At 37.7% G+C, this 22734-nt stretch overlaps 1 protein-coding gene and 2 pseudogenes across 1 annotated transcript in view; all 3 read right to left on the bottom strand.

The window, feature by feature from the left end:
- ZC3H12B (zinc finger CCCH-type containing 12B) overlaps positions 1-22734 on the bottom strand; it is a 378671-nt gene that overhangs the window by 185618 nt on the left and 170319 nt on the right. The window contains exon 3 of the mRNA XM_012738801.2: positions 21079-21220. The gene's annotated coding sequence lies outside the window, so the exon portion shown is untranslated. The remainder of the gene's footprint in view (positions 1-21078; positions 21221-22734) is intronic.
- LOC142865940 (cytochrome c oxidase assembly factor 5 pseudogene) lies at positions 7246-13673 on the bottom strand (annotated as a pseudogene).
- On the bottom strand, positions 13811-21067 carry LOC142865939 (glutamine--fructose-6-phosphate aminotransferase [isomerizing] 1 pseudogene; annotated as a pseudogene).

Genomic DNA, 22734 nt, shown 5'->3' with positions numbered 1-22734 from the left:
GCCTGGAATACTGATCTCCACCCTTTTACTTTTAGTCTATATGCATCCTTGCAGGTTAGATGTGTTTCCTGAAGACAGCATAGACTTGGCCTGTATTTTTTTTATCCATTCAGCCAACCTATGTATCCTGAGTGGAGAGTTTAAGCCATTCACATTTATTGAGAGAACTGATAGGTAAGGTAGATTACTGTTCATTCTGTTGGGTTGGATGTTGTTGCTTTGATTTCTCTCTTGAGCCATTGTATTATCTGGCCTTTAATATCTTTGGGTTTTGGTTGTTTGTATATTCGTGAGTTTTTATTATGTTGTTCCGTGCATAGCACTGTTTTGAGTACTTCTTATAGGGCTGGTCTTGTCTTGGTGAATTCTCTGAGACTTTGCTTGTCTGCGAATGTCTTTATTTCCCCTTCATATATGAAGCTTAGTTTTGCAGGGAAGAAGATTCTAGGCTGGGAATTGTTTTGTTTCAGAAGAGTGAGAATGGGGCCCCAATCTCTCCTTGCTTGTAAAGTCTCATTAGAGAAGTCTGGTGTTATTCGAATTGGCTTTCCCTTGTATGTCACTTGCTTCTTTTGTCTTATAGCTCTTAGAAGGGCCTCTTTAGTTGATATTTTGGTCAGTCTGATGACTGCATGTCGTGACGTCTTCCTGTTTGCATTGAATCTCCCAGGGGTCCTCTGAGCTTCTTGAACTTGTATATCGAGATTTGGAGGAAGGCCTGGGAAATTTTCCTCTATTATATCTTCAAATAGCTTGTCCAACCCTTGGGTGTTGTCTTCTTCCCCTTCTGGTAAGCCTATGACCCTCACATTAGGTTTCTTCACATAATCCCACATCTCTTGTAGGCTTTGCTCTTTTCTCTTGTTTCTCTGCTCTATCTCTGTGATGGTTTTATTTAGTTGGAGGGTGTTATCTTCAATCTCTGAGATTCTTTCTTCTGTTTGATCTACCATGTTCTTGAGACTTTCCACTGTATTTTGTAGTTCCCTAAATTGATTCTTCATTTCCAGGAGTTCGGTTAAGCTTTTCTTCATTGTGTCTATTTCTTTTTCCAGAACCTAGAGGCTTTTTGTGGTTTCTTTGTGTTCGTTATTGAGTTGTTGTTCCAGATTGGTGAGTGTTCTTATGATCCACATACAGAATTCCTCTTCTGTCATTTTGGTTGCCTGATTTGGGTTGGTGTCCTTTTCTAGGGGGCTGGTGCTCCTCTTTGGGGGTGTGTTTTCTGTTCGGTTCTTCATATTTCCTGAGTTCCTTTGCTGATTTCTTCCCATGTCGATCAGTTGTTGTTTCTTTCCTTTAGGTTTTTGTTTGAGTATTCACACGCCTTGTTTAGTTTCTGAGCTGTTAGGTGGTGTTTGTGGGTGAGATTCGACCACTCCCTGTATAATGAGTCAGTGGGTGCCATGATAAGGCTGTGCAGGATGCCGTCCCTGTCAGTAGGTGGCGCTTGCTTGGAGGAACAGGCTATGCTGTTGTTTTTGTGTCCTGTTATCAGCTCTTGTTCTGGGCGGAGCTGGGTTGGGTAAGCCTGCCCTCAGGCACCACCAATGCTGTTAGCAGGGGTCAAAGTTCTGTTCTCTGCTTCCAGGAAAAGCTGTCAGGGCAGGGCTGGAATGGTCCCTCTCAGCCAGAAAGTCTGCTTCTGGGGGTGGGGCTGTCTGAGACCCGCAATCTGGAGCAGGCCTCGCTTCTTTCCACCCTCCCCAACTCTGCAGCTACTCCTGGGCCTCTGCCAGCAGGCCAGACCACACATCACCAGGCCTCCCTGGATTGTGATGCTGGTGGGGAGGTTCCTTGCGCAGAAACGCTGCCTTGGCTGGGCGCACAGCCTCCCTTTGGTGGGAGGGTTGCCCTCCCGGACACTGATCCGCCCCTGGAGGCACACACACCTCAGCATGCTGTTCACAAATATCCCTTCTGTGCCCTGGGGAATGCTAGACCTTGGTGCACGGGATCTGGTCTGCAGGTCCGACCTCTGGGTCCCAGAGTTCAAACTGTATTCCCACCAGGGAGAGGAGTTCCGATCCCAATTCACCCACACTGAGCCCAAGCTGTGTCTGTGTCTCTCAGCGTCTGTGTCAGCACCGTTCTCCTGGGAACACCGTGCCAGCAGCACCTGGGAGGGCTGGCAGGTAGGGAGCTCACAGTCTGAGTTCCCCTTAGTCAGCTGTAGGGTCCCAAAAGGGAAGGTCCCGTTCCCTGGAGGTGCCTCTGGCTGGTGGCTGTATTGTCTCTCTGGGCAGCTGCGGGTAGGGTCGGCGGAGGGGAGAAGGAGGCAATACGGCGCTTGCCGCATGGCTCGGGTCTGTGCACACGGAGGTGCACAGGGATTTGGGAGTCTGGTGCCGTGTCCGCTACAGGCTCACCGCTAGCAGGTGACGGCTGTCTCTCGGCTGGTGTCCGCAGGTCTCTCCACCTGCTGGGGAGTCCACCAGCAGTCCCAAATGCAGGGGAGGGGAAAGGTGATTTATCCACCTACCCTTCCCGCTGGTCTCCGGGCTGCTCCGGTGGTCTCAGCTTCCAGTTCTCCTCAGCAGCCTCCTCCCGTGGAGTCTCCCGGGGTCTCAGGTACCCCTCCTTCCGGCCCTCGTCTGCTGTATGCTCGCCTTCTTGCTTCTTTTTTCTAATTTCTGCTAGAATCTGTCTTTTCTGCAGACACACTCTTTCTGGTGGTGTTTCTTGTCCGCCATCTTGATCCTCCTTTGTTGTTTGCTTTTTTAATGACTTTCTAAACTAATTTCATAAATTCTATTCTTTTTCTTGTATGGCCAGTGAAATCTGTGTTGTTAGCTTAGTAGGCAGCTAGTGTTTTTATTTTATTTCCTTTAACATCTAAAGCCAAAAGTGAAAGAAAAAAAATACTCTTCCACTCTTTTCAGATTGGTCTGTTTTGGGGCACTCCTTCGATGCTTAACCAGTCTGTTTATTAATACAACTCTGCCTTAGCTTTTACATCCTGCTTATGTACAGCCTGAAGGTCAGCCAGAGGTGAAATCTTAGGGTCTTCCTAGGACTTTTCTGAGCATAAGTCCAGCCCTGAGTATGTATGTGGCCTTCTTGATGTCTCAAAGGGCTTTTAAAAGTCCTTATTCTTTCATGTATTGCCTCTGACAACATCTTCCTTCCCAGGCTCTTCAGTGTATATATTGTTAGTCTTGACTGTTTTAGCTTGTTTCAGGCCACTATGGCCAATACTTATGCCTCTCTTTAAATGCTTTTGGCAAAAGCTGCCTGTGAAGCCATCCCAAGCATTGGAATATTACGATTAAGATAAAACAAAGGCAACCTCTTACACTGGTCATCAGGAAGCTGACAGAGAGGTCAAAACCCACAAACCTAATTCTTTGAGAATAAGGTTTGTAGTAGTCCCTCTGGCACTAGTAGCTTGCACTAGGAGCATGGGCTGTTGCCCTCATGGCCACCACTGATCTGGGATGTAGGGTATGGTGGGCAGCAATTTAACATGCTACAGTACTCTTTTATTGCCAAGCAACAACTTGTTTCTTCAAGTCTCTTCCTGGTTGTTTTTAAGTTTTTGGATTAATTCCATAATTCTGCAAAAATTGATTCTGATGGTTGTTTCCAACTCATTAGTGGCTTTTTTGGAGGGATAGAGCTCTGTAGTTTCCTAATTTGATATTTTTAGTGATGTTAGTCCATTATAGCCTTGTTTTAAAGCTTTGTTATGCCAGACCAGTAGTGGCTTTTATTCTAGGGATAGCTTAGTACTATAATTAAGACTTGACTCTTTGGGGGTATCTACTCTACTGAATGCCTAAATATGTAACAAGGATTTCCTTAATCTTCCTAGTATTAATTTCAATTCCTTGTAGTTGTATGAGCTTTGATAAATAGTCAAATTGTAGCCCCTGCTAGGGTGGTTTTTCTTACCTGGCACTGTTGAATTTTACTATACTCCAATTTTCTGGAGCTCTTTTACCCTATAGTTAGCTCCTCTCTGGTACTCTGCTCAATAAACTCCAGCAGCCATCTCAAATTCCCTAAACCTTGATCTCAGCCTGTCAACTCCAAGTGGCTACTGTGCTCTAGTTGTATTAACACTCACTGTTCCACAATCTGAAAAGTGATTCCATGTAGAAAGTTGAGGTAAGCACTGGGCTCATCTGATTTTTTCCCCTTCTCTCAGGTATCATTGTTGTGTGCTATTGGTTGTCCAACATCTGAAAACAGGTTTTATTCATCCCCCCCTGGGGGGGGGATTCTTATTATATATGGCAACAAGGAAAGTTCACTTCCTTAATTTGTGATGTCCAGAAGCAGAAGGTGACATTTTTCACTATATCTTTCTATTTTATTTGAACAACAGCATCAATAACAATCACAATAGATGATATATTCATTTAATATCTTTAACATAAAAATAATTTAAATTGATGAAGATGATACAAGAGTAGGAAACACTGTGGTAGAAATATAACTACAGTATGTGGAAAGTTGGCAACCTTATAAAGGGAACTATATGCCTATTTTCATACATTACAAAATGTTACCCAGCCTAGATGGAGCCTCTAAAGGCAGTGATGATGGCCACAATTTAGACATTCAATTTTCACTAAAATTCCTATAGACCTGAGAAGTAGTATCAAGGGCTGTCAACTAGCTGCCAGTAGACTGGATTTGGCCCACTGATTAATTTTGTTTGGTCAGTCCACTGATTGAAAAAGTTGAATTTTTTCCAGCATATTATGGGGGTAAAAATGTCAAGGTTATGTATATTGCCCTTGCCCCTCCTCGAGTCAGAGCTCTAAGCATGACCATCCCCCATACGGTGCGCCTCGCACTCATTATGTATGTATATACCCATCTCCTCCTCCCCCCTCCCACCTGCCCGACACCGATAAATGTTATTCCTATATGTCCACTTAGATGTTTATCAGTTAATACCAATTTGCTGGTGGGTACATGTGGTGTTTGTTTTTCCATTCTTGGGACAAACAACACTCTATAAAAAAGACACCTGCACTTGAATGTTTATAGCAGCATAATTCATAATTGCAAAGTTGTGGAAACAACCCAAGTGCCCATCAATAACATGAATGGATTAATAAAATGTGGTATATGTATATCACAGAGTACTATTCAGCTATAAGAAACAATGGTGAATGGAGTACTATTCAGCTCTAAGAAACAATGGTGATATAGCACACCTTATATTTTCCTGGTTAGAGCTGGAACCCATACTACTAAGTGAAGTATCCCAAGAATGGAAAAACAAGCACCAGATATATTCTCCAGCAAACTGGTATTAACTGAGTAGCACCTAAGTGGACACATAGGTGCTACAGTAATAGGGTATTGGGCAGGTGGGAGGGGGGAGGGGGGCGGGTATATACATACATAGTGAGTGAGATGTGCACCATCTGGGGGATGGTCATGATGGAGACTCAGACTTTTGGGGGGAGGGGGGGAAATGGGCATTTATTGAAACCTTAAAATCTGTACCCCCATAATATGCCAAAATAAAAAAAAATAATTAAAAAAAAAAACCCCCCAAAAAAATAAAAAAAATAAAATCAGAGAAAGAAATTTCAAAAAAAAAAAAAAAAAGAAAAGAAACAATGGTGATATAGCACCTCTTGTATTTTCCTGGATAGAGCTGGAACCGATTCTACTAAGTGAAGCATCCCAAGAATGGAAAAAGTTGAATTTTAATGTCATTGGGTAGGCCGTGTACTCTCCAGTTCTCCATAACTCGCTATTTTCTTAGACCCACTGTATCAGATATTTGTTACCTCGCTGGTCTCTAAATTTGGAGTCAGGCTGCCTATGTCCGAATCTTGATTTCCTGCTGACTTACTTTTATTCTTGTGCAAGTTATTTAAATTCTCTGATCATCAGGTTTCTGTATAAAGAGGGTTAGATAATACAACCTATCTCAGAAGTTATAATATAAATATGAATATAAAATGCTTAGTATAATAATTGACACTGAATATGTTAATGATCATAATTATTATGCCTAGGGAAAGTTTTGCCTAAGACCGACCCAATAGCAGAGAGGGAGTATGCAGTCTTGAAATCTAGTTTTGGTTCTGCCACAGTCTTTTGGTATGAATGTAGTCATTTCTCTTCCCTAAGTCTCAGTTTCCCATCCATGCACTAAATGGTCTCACACTATATCCTCTCTGTACACTCTGATTCTATTTTGGGGCATTCTTGAATAATATGAGAAGGGACATTATTTATACACATCACAATGATTCTAGTCTGATCAAAACTACTTCTACTAGCAGAAATGTACTATAGTAGAAAATACACAGGAATTTTGATTCAGAGAATATGGGCACAATTCTTGCTTTTACTACTTAAAGCTGTATAACCTCCAGTAGGTTATATTTCTAGGCTTCAGGTTTTCTACCTGTAAAGTGAAAATAATAATAATCCCTGTCTTCATTACAAAGTACTTGGCAGGACCAAATGATACAATGAATATAAACTCAGTAAGCTGTAAAATGCTCAATAAATACTATCAACTATTTAAAATAAATTCTTTTTGTTGCCTTATGTCTCCCTTTTCTCTTCTTGTGCTGGAATGAGATATGGGTCAATTCTGTGTAGGTCAAAATTTCTCCATATAAAATTATATAAATAATAAAGTAAACACAGAATTTGTGCATTAAAATTTAAATAAATGACAAATTCAAAGTAACTGAAATAACATTTTAACTTGAAAGTTGACTGTGAATGGACTGTACACACCTGTCTTCATTTACATTACACTTCAAACACCCACTTTTAAGGCCATTACCTGGTGATATCTTGCTATCACTCAGATTAGCTATATAATACAAAGTCTTAATATTCTGATATTAATATCTAATATCCCAGTTTTAGAGCATAATCTCATATCCTTCTATTTCCCTCACTACCATTACCCATTGACTTTACTGGAGCAGTTTTCTGGAGCATTTCTCCATGTAACTCTGGTTCCATTAATTTAGCCATGCATTTTTTTTTTTTCGTGTTTGTCCTTTTTTTTTTTTTTTATTTCGGCATATTATGGGGGTACAGATTTTAAGGTCTCAATAAATGCCCATTTCCCCCCCTCCCCCCAAAAGTCTGAGTCTCCAGCATGACCATCCCCCAGATGGTGCACATCTCACTCATTATGTATGTATATACCTGCCCCCCTCCCACCTGCCCACCTGCCCAATACCCTATTACTGTAGTACCTATGTGACCACTTAGGTTCTGTTCAGTTAATACCAATTTGCTGGTGAGTATATGTGGTGCTTCTTTTTCCATTCTTGGGAAACTTCACTTAATAGTATGGGTTCCAGCTCTAACCAGGAAAATATAAGATGTGCTATGTCACCATTGTTTCTTAGATTAGCCATGCAATTTTACAACTTGAGACCTTTTCTCATGCTGCTTGCTCTACCTAGAAGCCCTTTTGTCTGCACACTCATCCATTAAGTCCCAGGTAATATGTACTTTCTCTGTGAGGTGCTCACTATCCATACTAGGTACAATTAACCATCCCTCTTCTGTGATCCCAACACAGTTTTAAAAATATATCTATCACAGCACTATTAGAATATATTATAATTACATGTGTGTCTGTTGTCTGTTACTCTGTGTTGTTCAATGATAATAGCTAATAATAACATCATTTATCAAGTGATTATTATGTGTCAACCATTATTTTAAAAAGCCTTACATTATTTATTATTAGGCTCACAAAATTCTTATGAGAAAGAATATTATCCCCCATTTTAAAAGTAAGAAAACAAAAGCTTAGTGAGGTTAATACATTGGCCCAAAGTCATACAGTTAGTAAGAACTGGGCCCTAAACTCAAGTTAATATGACTTCAGAATGGTACTCTGTCCTCTCTTTTATTGATATATAAAATTTACATATTTATGGGGAACGTGTTTGTTAAATGAAAAAAATGTGTAATGATGAAGTCAGGGTAATTGGAATATCTATGATCTTGAGTGTTTACCATTTTTATGTGCTGGCATCCTCTCTTTTACTTCCTTTGAAATATACGTAATATTGTTGCTGACTTTAGTCACCCTAATCTGCTATGAAATATTAGAACTTATTTCTTTCATTTTTGTTTGCCTGTACCCATGACCAACCTGTCTTCATTCCCCCTACTCCCTACTCACCCTTCCCAGTCTCTGGTGAGACTATTCTTATGTCCATGAGATCAAGTTTTATTAGCTCCTACATATGGGTTAGAACATGGTATTTATCAATCTGTGCTTGGCTTATTTCACTAAACATAATGACATCCACTTCCATCCATGTTGCTGTAAAACACATGATTTCACTCTTCTTTATGACCAAATAGCATTCATTGTGTATATGTGCCACATTTTCTTTATCCATTCATCAATTGATGAGCACTTGATTCCATATCTTTGCTATTCTGAATAGTGCTGTGATAAACATGCTAGTGTAAGTATCTATTTCGCATACTGATTTGTTTTCCTTTGGATATATACCTAGTAATGGGATTGGTGGATCATATGGTAGTTCTAGTTTTAGTTTTTTGAGAAATCTCCATACTGTTTTCCATAGAGATTGCACCAATTTGCATTCTCACCAACAGTGTATAAAGTTTCCTTTTCTCTACATTCCTGCACTCATCTGATATTTTTATCTTTAATAATTGTCATTCTGATTGGTATAAGATATCTCATTGTGGTTTTAATTTGCATTTCTCTGATGATTAGTGATCTTGTACATTTTTTATATGCTCATTGACCATGTTTGTCTTTGTTTGAAATATGTCTATTCATGTCCTTAGGCCACTTGTCAATGGTGTTATTTGTTGTTGTTGTTGAGATATTTGAGCTCCTTGTAAATTCTGGATATTTAACTTCTGTCAAATGAATAGTTTGTAAATATTTTCTCCTATTATGCAGGTTTTGTGTTCACTCCATTGATTAGTTGTTTTGCTGTCCAGAAGCTTTGTAGTTTACTTAGGTCTCATTTGTCTATGTTTATTTGTATTGCCTGTACTTTTGAGGTCTTACTCATGCATTATTTACCTAGATTAATGTCTAGAAGAGTTTTCAGTAGGTTTACTTATAGTATTTTTATAGTTTCAGATTTTACATTCAAGTCTTTACCTTGAGTTGATTTTTGTATATGGTGGTAGATAGAGGTCCACTTACATTCTTCTGCATACGGTAATCCAATTTTCCCAATACCATTTATCGAATAGGGTGTACTCTCCTCAGTGTCTACTATTGATTTTGTCAAAGATCAGTTGGCTGTAAGTGTGTTGCTTTATTTAATTATATTCTTTTGAATTATCTATGTATCTATTTTTATGCCAGTACCATGATGTTTTGGTTACTATAGTGTTGTACTATAATTTAAAGTCAGGCAATGTGGTGTCTCCAGCTTTGTTCTTTGGCTCAAGCTTGTCTTGGATATTCAGGCTCTTTTTTCTTTCCATATGAACTTTAGAATTGTTTTTTCTAATTCTGTGAAAAAAAGACATTGATATTTTTTTAATAGAGATTACATTGGGCCTGTAAATTACTTTGGGCAGTATGGTCATTTTAATGATAATCATTCCTCTGATCTGTGAGCAAGGGAGTTTTTCCATTTGTTTGTGTCATCTACAATTTCTTTCATCAATGTTTTGTGGTTTCATAGTAGAGATCTTTCATCTCCTTGGTTAAATATATTCCTAGGCATTTTATTTTTTGGTACCTATTATAAATGAGACTACCTTATTAATTTGGTTCTTTGCTGGATCATTATTGGAGTATAGAAATGCTACTGATTTCTGTATGTTGATTTTGTATCCTTAAACTTTACTGAATTCATTTACCAAATCTAAGAGTTTTGTGGTATAGTCTTTAGGGTTTTCTAGATATAAAATCATATCATCAGTGAATGGGGATAATTAGACTTCCTCCATTACAATTTAGATAACTTTTAGTTTTCTCTTGCCTAACTACTCTGGTTAGGACTTCCAGTACTATGTTTAATAAGACTGGTGAAAGGGAGCATCCTTGTGTTGTTCCGTTCTAGGCAGCAATGCTTTCAACTTTTGCCTGTTCAGTATGATATTGGCATGCTTTCAACTTTTGCATGTTCAGTATATTTGCTGTGGGTTTGTCATATCTGGCCTTTATTATTTTGATGTATTTTCCTTCAATGACTAGTGTAATCATGATTTTTATCACGAAAGGATATACCAAATTTCATCAAATGCTTTTTTCTGCATCGACTGAGATGACTGTATGGTTTTTGTCCTTAATTCCATTTATGTGATGCAAATGTTGAACCATCCTTGCATCCCTGGTATAAAAATCCACTTGATTATGGTGTATTATCTTTCTGATGTGCAAATTGGATTCAATTTGCTTGTATTTTGTTGAGGATTTTTGTGTCTATGTTCACCTGGAATATTGGTCTGTAGTTTACTTGTTGAGTCCTTCTCTGGTTTCAGTATAAGGGTAATACTGGCCTTATAGAATGAGTTTGGAAGAATTCTCTTTTCAATTTTTTTTTTTTCAGGATATTACTGGGGCACAAAAATTTGGTTACATGTAATGTATTTGCCTCACCCAAGCCAGGGCTACAAGCATGTCCCTCCCCCATACAGTGTGTTCCACTTCCATTAGTTGTGGGTTTACCCCTCCCACCTTCCACCCCTCCCAGCACCCAATGAGTATTACTAACATGTGAGCATCTTAGTGTTGGTCAGTTAGTACCAATATAATGGTGAGTACAGTGGTGCATATTTTTTCATCCTTGTGATATCTCACTTCGAATGATGGGCTCAATCTCTATCCAGGATAATATAAGAGGTGATAGATCACCACTACTTTCTGTAGTTGAACAGTATTCTGTGGTATACATATACCACATTTCATCAATCCACTCATGTATTGATGGGCACTTGGGTTGTTTCCACATCTTTGCCATTGTGAATTGTGCTGCTATAAACATTCAAATGCAGATGTCTTTATTATACAATGTCCCCTCTCCCCTTTGGATAGATGCTTAGTAGTAGGATTGCTGGATCAAATGGTATTTCTATTTTTTGCTCTTTTAGGTATCTACAAATTACTTTCCACAGGGATTGTACTAATTTGCAGTCCCACCAGCAATGTAAGAGTGCTCCTGTCTCTCCACATCCATGCCAGCATTTGTTGTTTTGGGAGTTTTTGATAAGGGCCATTCTCACTGAGGTTAGGTGATCTCATTGTAGTTTTGGATCTGCATTTCCCTAATGGTTAGAGATGTTGATGGTGGAGTAGAGGTGACCATCTCTTCTAAATTTTTTGAAACCATTTCAGGAGGATTGATATTAATTCTCCTTTGTATACTTGTTAGAATTCAGCTGTGAATCCATCTGTTCCTAGGCTTTATTGTTTGTTTGTTTAGAGACGTTTTTATTACTGATTTAATCTCACTGGATATTAATTTTTCAGTTCAGGAGTTTTATTTCCTCCTGGTTAAATCATGAGAAGTTGTACATTTCCAGAAATTTATCCATTTTCTCTAGGTTTTCTAGTTTGTAAGTGTTTCTTCTTGAGTTGACTTTTTTTTTTTTTTTTTTTAATATATCAATATTGATTTAATTTAAAAATTTAACAGCAGCTTTGTGTTGTGATTTCAAAGAACAAGATAAAACATGTCATTTAGCAGTATTTAAAAAATAAAAGACTACAGATACAAGGAAATAAAAACCACTTCTAGGAGATGAAAACACAAGGGGTAGGATACCCAAATGAACATATCACATCTTCAAATTTAAAATCATATTGTCAGTTGTCCAAAGCATCTCCAATTTAAAGTTTGTGCTAAGAAATTGTGCAAATATGTTCTCTCAAGGGTTGGAGAATACCAATGCACTGCTATAGTTTGCTTCCTAAATTATTTTCATCTACAGATAAAAGGCAACAAGTTTGAGAACTAATGCTAACCAAACTGACAAACATAAATTCCACCAAGAAAATTTTTCAGTTTTTAGGTTTTACAGTTTGATTTAGAAACAAGCTTCAAAATAAATCACAGCATCTTCTTTTTTTTTTTTTACATTTTAGAGACTTTCACTTTTAATAAAAGTTGTAGTATTTAAATAAATATACAACAGTTATTGGAAAAATCCATCATTTTCCCTTTCCTGGTGAATGATAGTACACATAACAGACCTCAGTGATATTCTGCAACAATGATCCTTGCCGGTGTGGAATTCTCACAGCCTTTTTGGGTGAACCTTTAAAAATGCAAGTGAGCTATATAATACCTTGATTGCTTTAACTCCAATGAACTGTGAAGAATAAAGAAGCTATGGCTCTTCATTCTTCATTAACAAAAATAAAACTGGAAACTTGGATTCCTGTTTGGCTCTCTATTGTATTAAGTGTTAGAATAAAATTACTGTAATGGTAAATTTTTTCCACCACTTTGTGTTTTTTACTCTTGCTTTCTCTAGTGAACACCTGTTATTTCAGTTTGCTCCAAATCCCTTTTAGTATAAGGGCCCCTCATCCAATGTGATTCTGACAGGAGTTACCACTGATAGTGCATCTGAGCCAGGCCTGGCCAAGAGCACAGGTCCCCATCTCTTCTCCATAGGAACTGGTCCAATGCAAGGGCAGATGATCCAGAGATCAGAGTCCTTGTGTAGGATTTGATTTGTGCACCCTGGAAAAGGAAGTTCTCTCATTTTTGGATCATAGATCTTAAGGATGTGGGCTTGTAGCTGACAGTGGCCCATTATGTGGAGAGGGCCAGCCTGCAAATGAAAACAGGAAACAAACAGGAGATGATGGCAACATCATTTGAGGCTTGGCATCCAGCTATACTGGATGATATGAAACTTCTGAGGCTGTAACTTAAGTGAATCAGTGCAAATGAAGTATTTTTTCTTTAAGGAATCAAACATTATTTTAGAACTAAATAAGACAGGTTGAATAAAAGAAAAAGTTTTATGCTAAACTTTCCCAATGGACATCTTCTGGACAGGTTTCATGTTATAGATTGTATCAGTGGCCTTCAGGATGTACAAATTGTGTAACCTGATTGAAGAGTCAAGTTTGAAAATAACAGTCTGTGCATTCTTTGTGCTTTAGAACAATGCTCAAAACACATTTATTATGCTCCCAGCCCATAACTGTTAAATTAAATTTTTCTTCTAAAACTAACTTACATCAAGAGAATCATTTACTTTATATATATTCAAAAACACAACTCATCCATTTTCTCTAGTGTTCCATGGAAGGAAAAAGTAGTCCAACCAAAGAGATGTAGCAAAAACTGTTTCCTATTTTGACTCCTCTGTTTTAATGGCCAGAGAAAATCCTTTGTTGTTTTCATCTTGGTTTCAATAATGGTATCAATAACCTTTTCTTCCTCTGAATCTTGATCTGGCATCCAACATTGATCTTTTACACTCAAAAAATGAATATTTCAAAGCTTTGCAGTATCCTTCCTTCAAACACTGCCGAGGGGATTTTCCTTCCTGGAGCACACAGTCCGACTCCAGCAGGCATGCACCCAGGTCCTCCTTCACGCCCGAGCATGCAGCGCCCTCCGGCTTGTCTTCGTAATACCGGGGCATGACGGCGCCTGCCACCCGCTGCAGCCCCCAGCCTCGTCGACCCTACTCGTCTGCAACGTCTGCGACCAGGTAGGGAGCGAGGCGAAGCCCGCCAGCATCTTCTTTTTATATATAACTTAGCAAAACCTTCATTTAACATCCAAGCATGAGCATACATTGCCATTGCTTTAGATATTTCAATTAAATGCACTACTCTTTCACTGGTCTGAATGAATAAAAGCATGGTAAAACAAATGCTAATTATTTTTAAAACATCCTATCCTCTCAGATTGAAGTGGAGGGTCTAGAAATTCAACATCCAGCATTCTTTAAAGAAAATAACAGCTAAAATCTTTCTGATACAGATTCCAATATAGATTCCATTATTCAAACTCCTCCACAAATTACTGGAAAAATATAAGAGGTAATTTCACAAAAATCACAAATTGAGTAGAATAATTATAACTGATATATAAATAAGGATTTACTTTAAAAAGGCTTCAAGGGGTAATAATCAAGGTTTTAAATACAAAAGGTGTCTTGTGTTGCTTAATCATCTGGCGTTTCAGATGCTCTTTACTCTACAGTCACAGATTTGGCAAGATTCCATGGGAAATCAACATCATAGCCTCTCAGCACAGCTAGGTGGAAAGCCAGCAACTGCAAGGGGATCACACTGAGAATGCCCTTCAAGCAGTCCACTGAGTGGGGCACCTTGATTGTTCTTTTTGTTTTCTTGATGGTCTCAGTATCCTCCTTATCACAAATCACCACAGGGCGCCCCTGCGGAGCAACCACCTGCTGAAGAGCATTCTGACACTTGGTGTGTGATGTCTCATGATGATCATGATAACAGGCATCAACTTATCCACCAAAGCCAGAGGGCCGTGTTTCAATTCCCCAGCAAGGTTGCCTTCAGAGTGCATGTAAGTAATTTCTTTGATTTTCAGTGCCCCTTCAAGACAAGTAGCATAATGATAGCCCCATCACATTATCAGGACTGACTTCTGATGATAAAGTTTTGTTGCCAGTTTCTGAATTTCATCATCCATGCTCAGTACTTCCTTAATCAAATCAGGTAGCCGTTTCAATCCAAGCATGATCTCTTTGCGTCTCTCTTGCATGGAGATCCTGTCATCACACATCATGAGGGCGAACATCACAAGGGATACAAACTGGCTGGTATAAGCCTTTGTACTGGCCACACCAATCTCAGGACCAGTGTTAATGTGAACTCCACAATCTGTCTCCCTTGATATAGAACTGCTGACTGTGTTTGTGATCCTGACAGTTAAAGCTCCTCTCTCCTTACAGTACTGAAGACCCATCAGGGTATCTGCTGTCTCACTTGATTGACTAAGGAAAAAGCAAACATCATCTCAAAAGACTGGTGTGTTTCTATCCAGGAAGTCACTGGCTAGCTCCACCATCACAGGCAACTCAGTCAACTCCTCAAGAACCTGACGTATTGCTACACCAGCATGGTAACTTGTTCCACAAGCAATAAGAATCAAACGTCGACACCTCTGGATTTCCTTAATGTGATCCTTCAAACCACCCAAATTCACAGTATAGTCATCAAAGTTGACTCTTCCTCTCATTGTGTTCACAACGGACTCTGGCTCCTCAAAAATTTCCTTCTGCATAAATGAACTGAAGTTGCCCTTCATGATCTGCTGGAGTTCCATCTGGAGTGCGTGCACAGCTTGTCCAGGGTGGTCTCCTGCAGTCCGTTTAATTCGATAGATAGAAAGACGGCCATCCACCACTACTGCAACATCATCATCTTCTAGAAAGATAATGTGATTGGTGTGTTCTGTGACGGCTCTTGCATCAGAGGCAAAGTAATACTCCACTGCTTTTTCTTCAACAGGGAAAAGGCAAGTTGTGCTGTCCACACAAGAGAGATTGCAGCTTCTTTTCTTATATTTGCCTGTTCTGTAGAGTATTGGAATGTGACCAGTAGAATGTTTATGTTCACTCCGAACACCAATCAACAGAGGGCTACCTCACTTTGTACCAACTGCTTGCCCAGGAAAATGAACACTTTTAAGTATAAGTGCAAAAGCACCTTCCAATTGTTGAATAACTCTCTCCACCAAGGTGGTAAAACTGGTATCTTGACTTTCCCGATTGTCATACATATACTTAACAAGCCTGGCAATTGTCTCTGTGTCTGTTTCAGATTCAAAGTCATAGCCTTTGCTTTCCAAAACCTTGTTCAAGTCTTTGTAGTTGGTAATGATTCCATTGTGAATAACAATAAATTCATTATTTTTATCAGAGCGCTGAGGGTGGCTATTAACAGGACTGGGTTCTCCATGTGTTGCCCAATGGGTATGAGCTATTCCAAGGTGTACATCAAATTCTATATCCAAATCCACATCCTGTTGCTTGTGAACTTCTTCATCCAGTGCCTTAACTTTTCCTTTCTTCTTAATGAGCTGGATTTTGCAAGCATTAGCTTCCCAATCCTTGTCATTGCCTCCATCAACTCCCACACCTCAGAAGGGAGGATAAGGAGGGAAGGTCAGGGAACACATCTCTTAAGATTCTACTTAAGCTGTTAAGGAATTTGAAAAAGGCACCCTAAAGATGCTGGGAAAGCACTAATTCATTTCAAGCAGAGAAGTGATATGACAAAAATGTTTGGCAAACCTTCTCTGGCAACAGTGTAGAGAATTAATTGGAGAAAGAGAAACAGGAGGAAGAAACAAGCTGTCAAAAGTTATAGGTACCAGAAAGCAGAAATGAAGAGGACCTGAGCTAAACAGTGGTAATGAAGACAGAAATAAGTGATATTGAGAAGTAGAACTGACTGGACATGAAGTGAGAAAACAGGAAAGGTCTGAGATCCCTCAAAGGACTTATTGAATGACTGTTGAAAAAAAGAGACTAGAAAGAACAGAGTAGGGGCTGGGCGCGGTGGCTCATGCCTGTAATCCTAGCTCTCTGGGAGGCTGAGGTGGGTGGATCGCTCAAGGTCAGGAGTTTGAAACCAGCCTGAGCAAGAGCAAGAACTCGTCTCTACTAAAAAAATAGAAAGAAATTAATTGGCCAACTAAAAGTATATAGAAAAAATTAGCTGGGCATGGTGATGCATGCCTGTTGTCCCAGCTACTCGGAAGGCTGAGGCAGGATTGCTTGAGCCCAGGAGTCTGAGGTTGTTGTGAGCTAGGCTGATGCCACAGCACTCTAGCCCGGGCAACAGAGCAAGACTCTGTCTCAAAAAAAAAAAAAAAAAGTTAAAAAAGAAAAATTAAGAACAGAGTAGGGAGTAGGGTTCAATTCTGAATATGCCAAGTTCACAAATTGTGGCCTATCCAGGAAGAAATTTCTAGGCACCAACTGGAAATACAAGTCTGTAGCCTAGGAAATACATCTAGATTAAAAATACATATGGATGGTAAGTAACCAACGTATAATAAGAAGTTGACGGAGTCAGAGCTGACCCATGAAAGATACAAAGTAAGAAAAGCGAGCTTAGGAAATAATCTTGAAAAACATTAAAATTTAAGCAATAGGTAGAAGAAAAGGAGCCACCAAAGCATACAGAAAAGAAAATGAGCCTTAAGTTGACTTTTGTATATGGTGAGAGATAGGGTTCCAGTTTAATACTTCTGTATATGGTTTTCCAGTTTTCCTAGCACCATTTCAATGAAAATGATGTCCTTTCTCCCAAGTATGTTACTGGCAGCTTTGATGATCAGTTGGCTATAAATATGTGGATTTATTTCTTGGTTTTCTATTCCAATCCATTGCTCTACTTTTATAAAAATACCATACTCTTTTGGTTACTATACATTTGGAGTATGTTTTGAAGTCAGGTAGTGTGGTGCCTCTAGCTTTGTTCATTTTGATCAGGATTTCTTTGGCTATTTGGGCTCCTTCTTAGTTATAATATGAATGTGGTCCTCCTATTCCTAGTTTGTTGAATGTTTTTACCACAAAGAGTGTTGAATTTTCTCAAATCCTTTTTTTCACGCCTAAGATGATCATATGGTTTTTTAGTTTCATTCTTTTTATGTGATTACCATGTCTGCATATGTTGAGATATCCTTGCATCCCTGAAATAAAACCTACTTCATGGTGTATTATCTTTCTGATGTGCTGTTGGGATTGGTTTGCTGGCATTTTGTTGAGGATTTTTGCCTCTATGTTCATCAGGGATATTGGCCCATAGTTTTCTTTCTTTGTTGTGTCCTTGTCTGGTTTTGATCTCAGGGTAATGCTGTTTTGTAGCACAGCTTAGGGTCATCTTGAATTTTTGGAATAGTTTGAGGATTGGTATTAGTTCTTCTTTATACATTTGGTAAAATTACACAAACTTTCAGTCCTGGGTTTTCTTTTTTCAGAGACTTTTTATTACTGGTTGAATCTCACTACTCATTATCAGTCTGTTCAGGATTTCTATTTATTTTTGATTTAATCTTGCTAGGTTGTATGTTTCCAGAAATTTATTTGTCTTCTCCAGGTTGTCCAATTTGTTAGCATATAGTTATTTGTAATAGTTTCTGATAATCTTTTATGTTTCTATGGTATCAGTTATAATGTCTCCATTTTCATTTCTAATTTTATTTGCATCTTCTCTATTTTTGGTGGTCTAGTTAACTCTTTATAAATTTTGTTTATCTTTTCAAAGAACCAGCTTTTTGTTTTGTTGATCTTTTATATTCTTTTTTTTAACTCTCTGTTTGGTTTAGTTCCACTCTGAACTTTATTATTTCTTTTCTGCTGCTAATTGTGGGTTTTGTCTGACTGCACTTTTATAGTTCCTTGAGTTGCATTGTTAGATTTTTCATTTAAAATCTGTTTTTTTTTAAACGTAGGCATTTATTATTATAAACTTCCCTCTTTGCATTGCATTTTCTGTGTCCCAAAGGTTTTCATATTTTGTGTTTTCATTTTCATTTGTTTCAAGAAATTTTTTATTCTATCTTAATTTTTTTGTTGACTCAATGGTCATTCAGGAGCCTGTTGTTTATACATGCATGTATAAATATGCATAAGTAAAAGTCTGAAAGGATCTGCACCAAACTATTAACAGCAGTTTCCTCTGGGGATGTGACTAGAATTACGGGTGATGGGCTGGGGAAATTCAGCTTTATCCTTAAGGCCTGAATTTTTCCAAGACTGTATTTCTTTTCTCTTTTTTTTTATTTTTGAATTTTTTTAATTTTTCATTATTATGGGCATATAACATAATGTATATTTATAGAGTACATGTGATGTTTTGGTATGGGAATACAATGTGTATTAATCAAATCAGGGTAATTGGGGTATCCATCACCTCAGACATTTATCATTTTTTTCTGTTAGCAACATTCCAATTCTCTTCTTTTAGTTGTTTTAAATTATGCCTAACTTATTTTTGATTATAGTCACTTTGTTGTGCTATAAAATATTGTTCATTCTAACTACCTAACTATATTTTTTCACCTATTAACCATTCCCACTTTATCCTCCCCTCCCCACTTCCTTCCCAGCCTCTGGTAACCATCATTCTATATCCAAGAGTGTATTTCTACATTCCTTTGTAATTAAAATTTAATAAAATTTAAACATGATTGGTAGGTTTCATTGATACATTTAAGACTCAAAAGTAAAGCTATGTTAGATACATTTTATTTATTAGATTTAAAATAAATTTTAAACCATAATTTGATTACAATGGTAGGTAATCAAATTGCCTACAGTGGTAGGCAAACTTCTAAGTTGGTCCCCAGATCTCTGTAATCCCATGGTGTACATGTCCTGAATAATTCCCTCCTCTTGAGTTTGGACATGTCCTATGAATACAATATATGTTACTACCATGGCTAGGTTACATCATATGGCAAAGGTGAAGGCATCATTTTCAGATATAGCTAAAGTTCCTGATCAGTTAATTTTTAATTAATTAAAAGAGAGACATTCTTGATGGACTTGACCTAATCAGGTGTCTTTAAAATACAATCTGTAGGTCAGAGATTTAAAAAGATCAGAGACTGTTTATCCTGCTACTTTTGAAGAAGCAAATCACCATGAGTTCTACAGCAGCAAAGAAAGTAATTCTACCAATAGTCACATGAGCTTAGAAGAGGACACTGAGGCTCAGAGGAGATCCCAGCCCCAGCAGACACTTCTATTGCAGTCTTGCGAAACCCTGAGTGGAGAACCAAGCAAAGCCATGCCCAGATTCCTAACCCATGGAAACTGTCACATAATAAACCTGTGTTGTTTTAAGCTGCTAAGTTTTAGCTAATTTTTTATGCAGCAACAGAAAATTAATACAGAACTTCACAGTTATCTGTCTACCTCTCCACTAAATTGTAAATGTGGAGTGTAAATTGAGAATAGTGCAATGTCTTATTCATCTTTTATCCCTGGCACTTAGTATTATTCTGTCACATATTATGTATTTAGTAAATATTTAATAAATGTTTATTCTTATATAATGGCAGTTTAAAAGTATAGGTTATATTGGCTGGGCATGGTGGCTCACACCTGTAATCCTAGTACTCTGGGAGGTCAAGGCAGGAGAATCATTTGAGTTCAGGAGTTCAAGACCAGCCTGAGAAAGAGTGAGACCCCATCTCTAATAAAAATAGAAAGAAATTAGCTGGATAACTAAAAATATATAGAAAAATTTAGTCGGGCATGGTGGTGCATGCCTGTGGTCCCAGCTACTCAGAAGGCTGAAGCAGAAGGATTGCTTGAGCCCAGGAGTTTGAGGTTGCTGTGAGCTGGGCTGATGCCATAGCACTCTAGCCTGGGCAACAGAGTGAGACTGTCTCAAAAAAAAAAGTACAGGTTATATATGTTCTGATCTATTTAACTTCTCTAATACAGGAGAAGTGTTTAGGAAATTAACAAAGTGTACACACTTTTTAATCCACAACTACCATTTAGAGATAGCTTCTAGGTTGTTTCAAGCATACCAAACTAAGATTTCAGAGACATATTCTGGTCCCAGCTCTACAAAAAATAGATATGTTATAAAGGTAATAACTTCTTTAACTGTGTGACTTCTTTGGGCCTCAGCTTCCTCATTTGTCAAAGAAAGAGGCCGCTCTCAGAGATCTTAAAATCCTAACAATTTATGCTTCTAAGTAGCTTAACTTCTCTAAGGTTCAAGTCTCTCAGTTAACAAAAAGAGGTCAGAAAAACTGTCCTATATTCCTTAGGTGGTTGTGAGGTTCAAATTGAATTAGATAAAGAATATGAATATGGAAATGCCAAAAAAGGGAAAGTATAGCTATATTACCATCTCTGAAAAAAATATTCATGAGGTAATAGAAAGGTGAATATGGTATTTTTAAAATATAGGAAAATGCCATGTAAATTCAGAACGTTCCACTGAATAATTTCAAAAACTAACACAATTTGTAATCATAAACTTTTTTATATTTCATAAACAAAAGACAATGCAACAACTGTTTCCACTGATATTCAAATTTGAACTCAAGCATTCAAATAGAGGCTCATTCTATAAATTAGAGTTTATATTGTATTGGAGTATTTTTATAATTTAAAGAAATAAATCTGTACCTTATAACTTTAAGAGTTGAAGCTTTTGATACCCACTGCTTAGCAACCAGGCCTTCTTGTCTAAACACCTCTTTTCAGGAGAGTCACGACTGAATTGTAGGAGAAAAAACATGATTCAGAAGACAGCAAGTGTTGAAAATACCTGTATTTGTAAAAAAAAAAAATAAATGTCAAATGTCAATAAAATTTATTTCAAAAAAAGAAGATAATCTAAAAATATCAAACAAGTTATTTGTAAACTCAGGTTATTTTTATATTTAAGTTAAAAGCAGTTATTCCTTTTTTAAAAAAATCAATTATGTGACATTAAAAAATGTATCTTATTTTGGTATACAAAACACCTTACAATAGATTTTATTTATTTTTATTTTATGTATTTATTTTTGAAAATGTTTTGCTATTAGTATTACTATTAATTGATACCCAATAATTATACATATTTATGGGATACTATGTTATATTTTGATACATGTATATTTTGTGCAATGATCAAATCAAAGTAATTAGCATATCCATCACCTCAAACATTTATAACTTATTTGCACTGGGAAAATTCAAAATGCAATCTTCTAGCTACTTGAAAATATACAGTTAATTATTGTTAATGATAGTGACCCTCAAGTGCTAATAGAACATTAGAACTAATTCTTCCAGTGTAGTTCTGTATCTGTTAACCAACCTCCACCCCACCCTTCCCAGACTCTAGTAACCACTATTCTATTAATACAATCTACTTCTATGAGATCAACTTGTTTAGCTTTCACATATGAGAACATGAGGTACTTGACTTTCTGGGCCTAGCTTATTTCACTTAATATAATGTCCTCCAAATTCATCCATGTTGTTGCAAATCATTGGATTTCATTGTTGTTTTTTTTTTTATGGATGAATACTATGCCGTTTTGTATATACCACATTTTCTTTATCCATTCATCCATTGATGGAAACTTAGGCTGATTCCATCTTTTGGCTATTGTAAATAGTGCTGCAATAAACATGTTGAATGCAGGTATCTCTTTGACATAATGACTTCTATTATTTCTGGATATATACTCAGTAGTGAGATTGACAGATTACATGGTATTAATAGCTATATTTTTAGTGTGTTTTTAAAAATTGAGGCAGAGTCTCACTCTGTGACCTGGCCTGGAGTGCAGTGGTCGATCACAGCTCACTGCAATCATGAACACATGGGCTCAGGTGAACCTCTCACCTCAGCCTTCTGTGTAGTTGGGAATACAAGCATGTGACAACATGCCTGAATAAGTTATTTTATATTTTTGTAGAGATGAGTCTCATTATATGGCCCAAGCTGGTCTTAAACTCCTAGCCTCAAGTTATCCTCCCAAAATGCTGGGATTACAGGTGTAAACCAACTCCGCCTGGCCTAGGTTTCTGAGGAACCTCCATAATGTTCTCCATAGTGGCTGCACCAATTTACATTCCCATCAACAGTGTCTGAGGGTTCCCCTTTCTCCACATCCTCACCAACATTTGTTATTTTTTGCCTTTTTAATAATTGCCATTCTAACTGAGAGAAGATGATACTTCATTGTAGTTTTGATTTGCATTTCCTTGATGATTAAAGATTTTGAACATTTTATTCATATACCTTTTGGCCATTTGTAGTTCCTCTTTTGAGAAATGTCTTTTCAG

This window comes from Microcebus murinus, chromosome X (assembly GCF_040939455.1).
Source record: "Microcebus murinus isolate Inina chromosome X, M.murinus_Inina_mat1.0, whole genome shotgun sequence".
NCBI lineage: Eukaryota > Metazoa > Chordata > Mammalia > Primates > Cheirogaleidae > Microcebus > Microcebus murinus.
The sequence above is the reverse complement of the archived record's forward strand: the minus strand, read 5'-3'. Positions and strand labels throughout refer to the sequence as shown.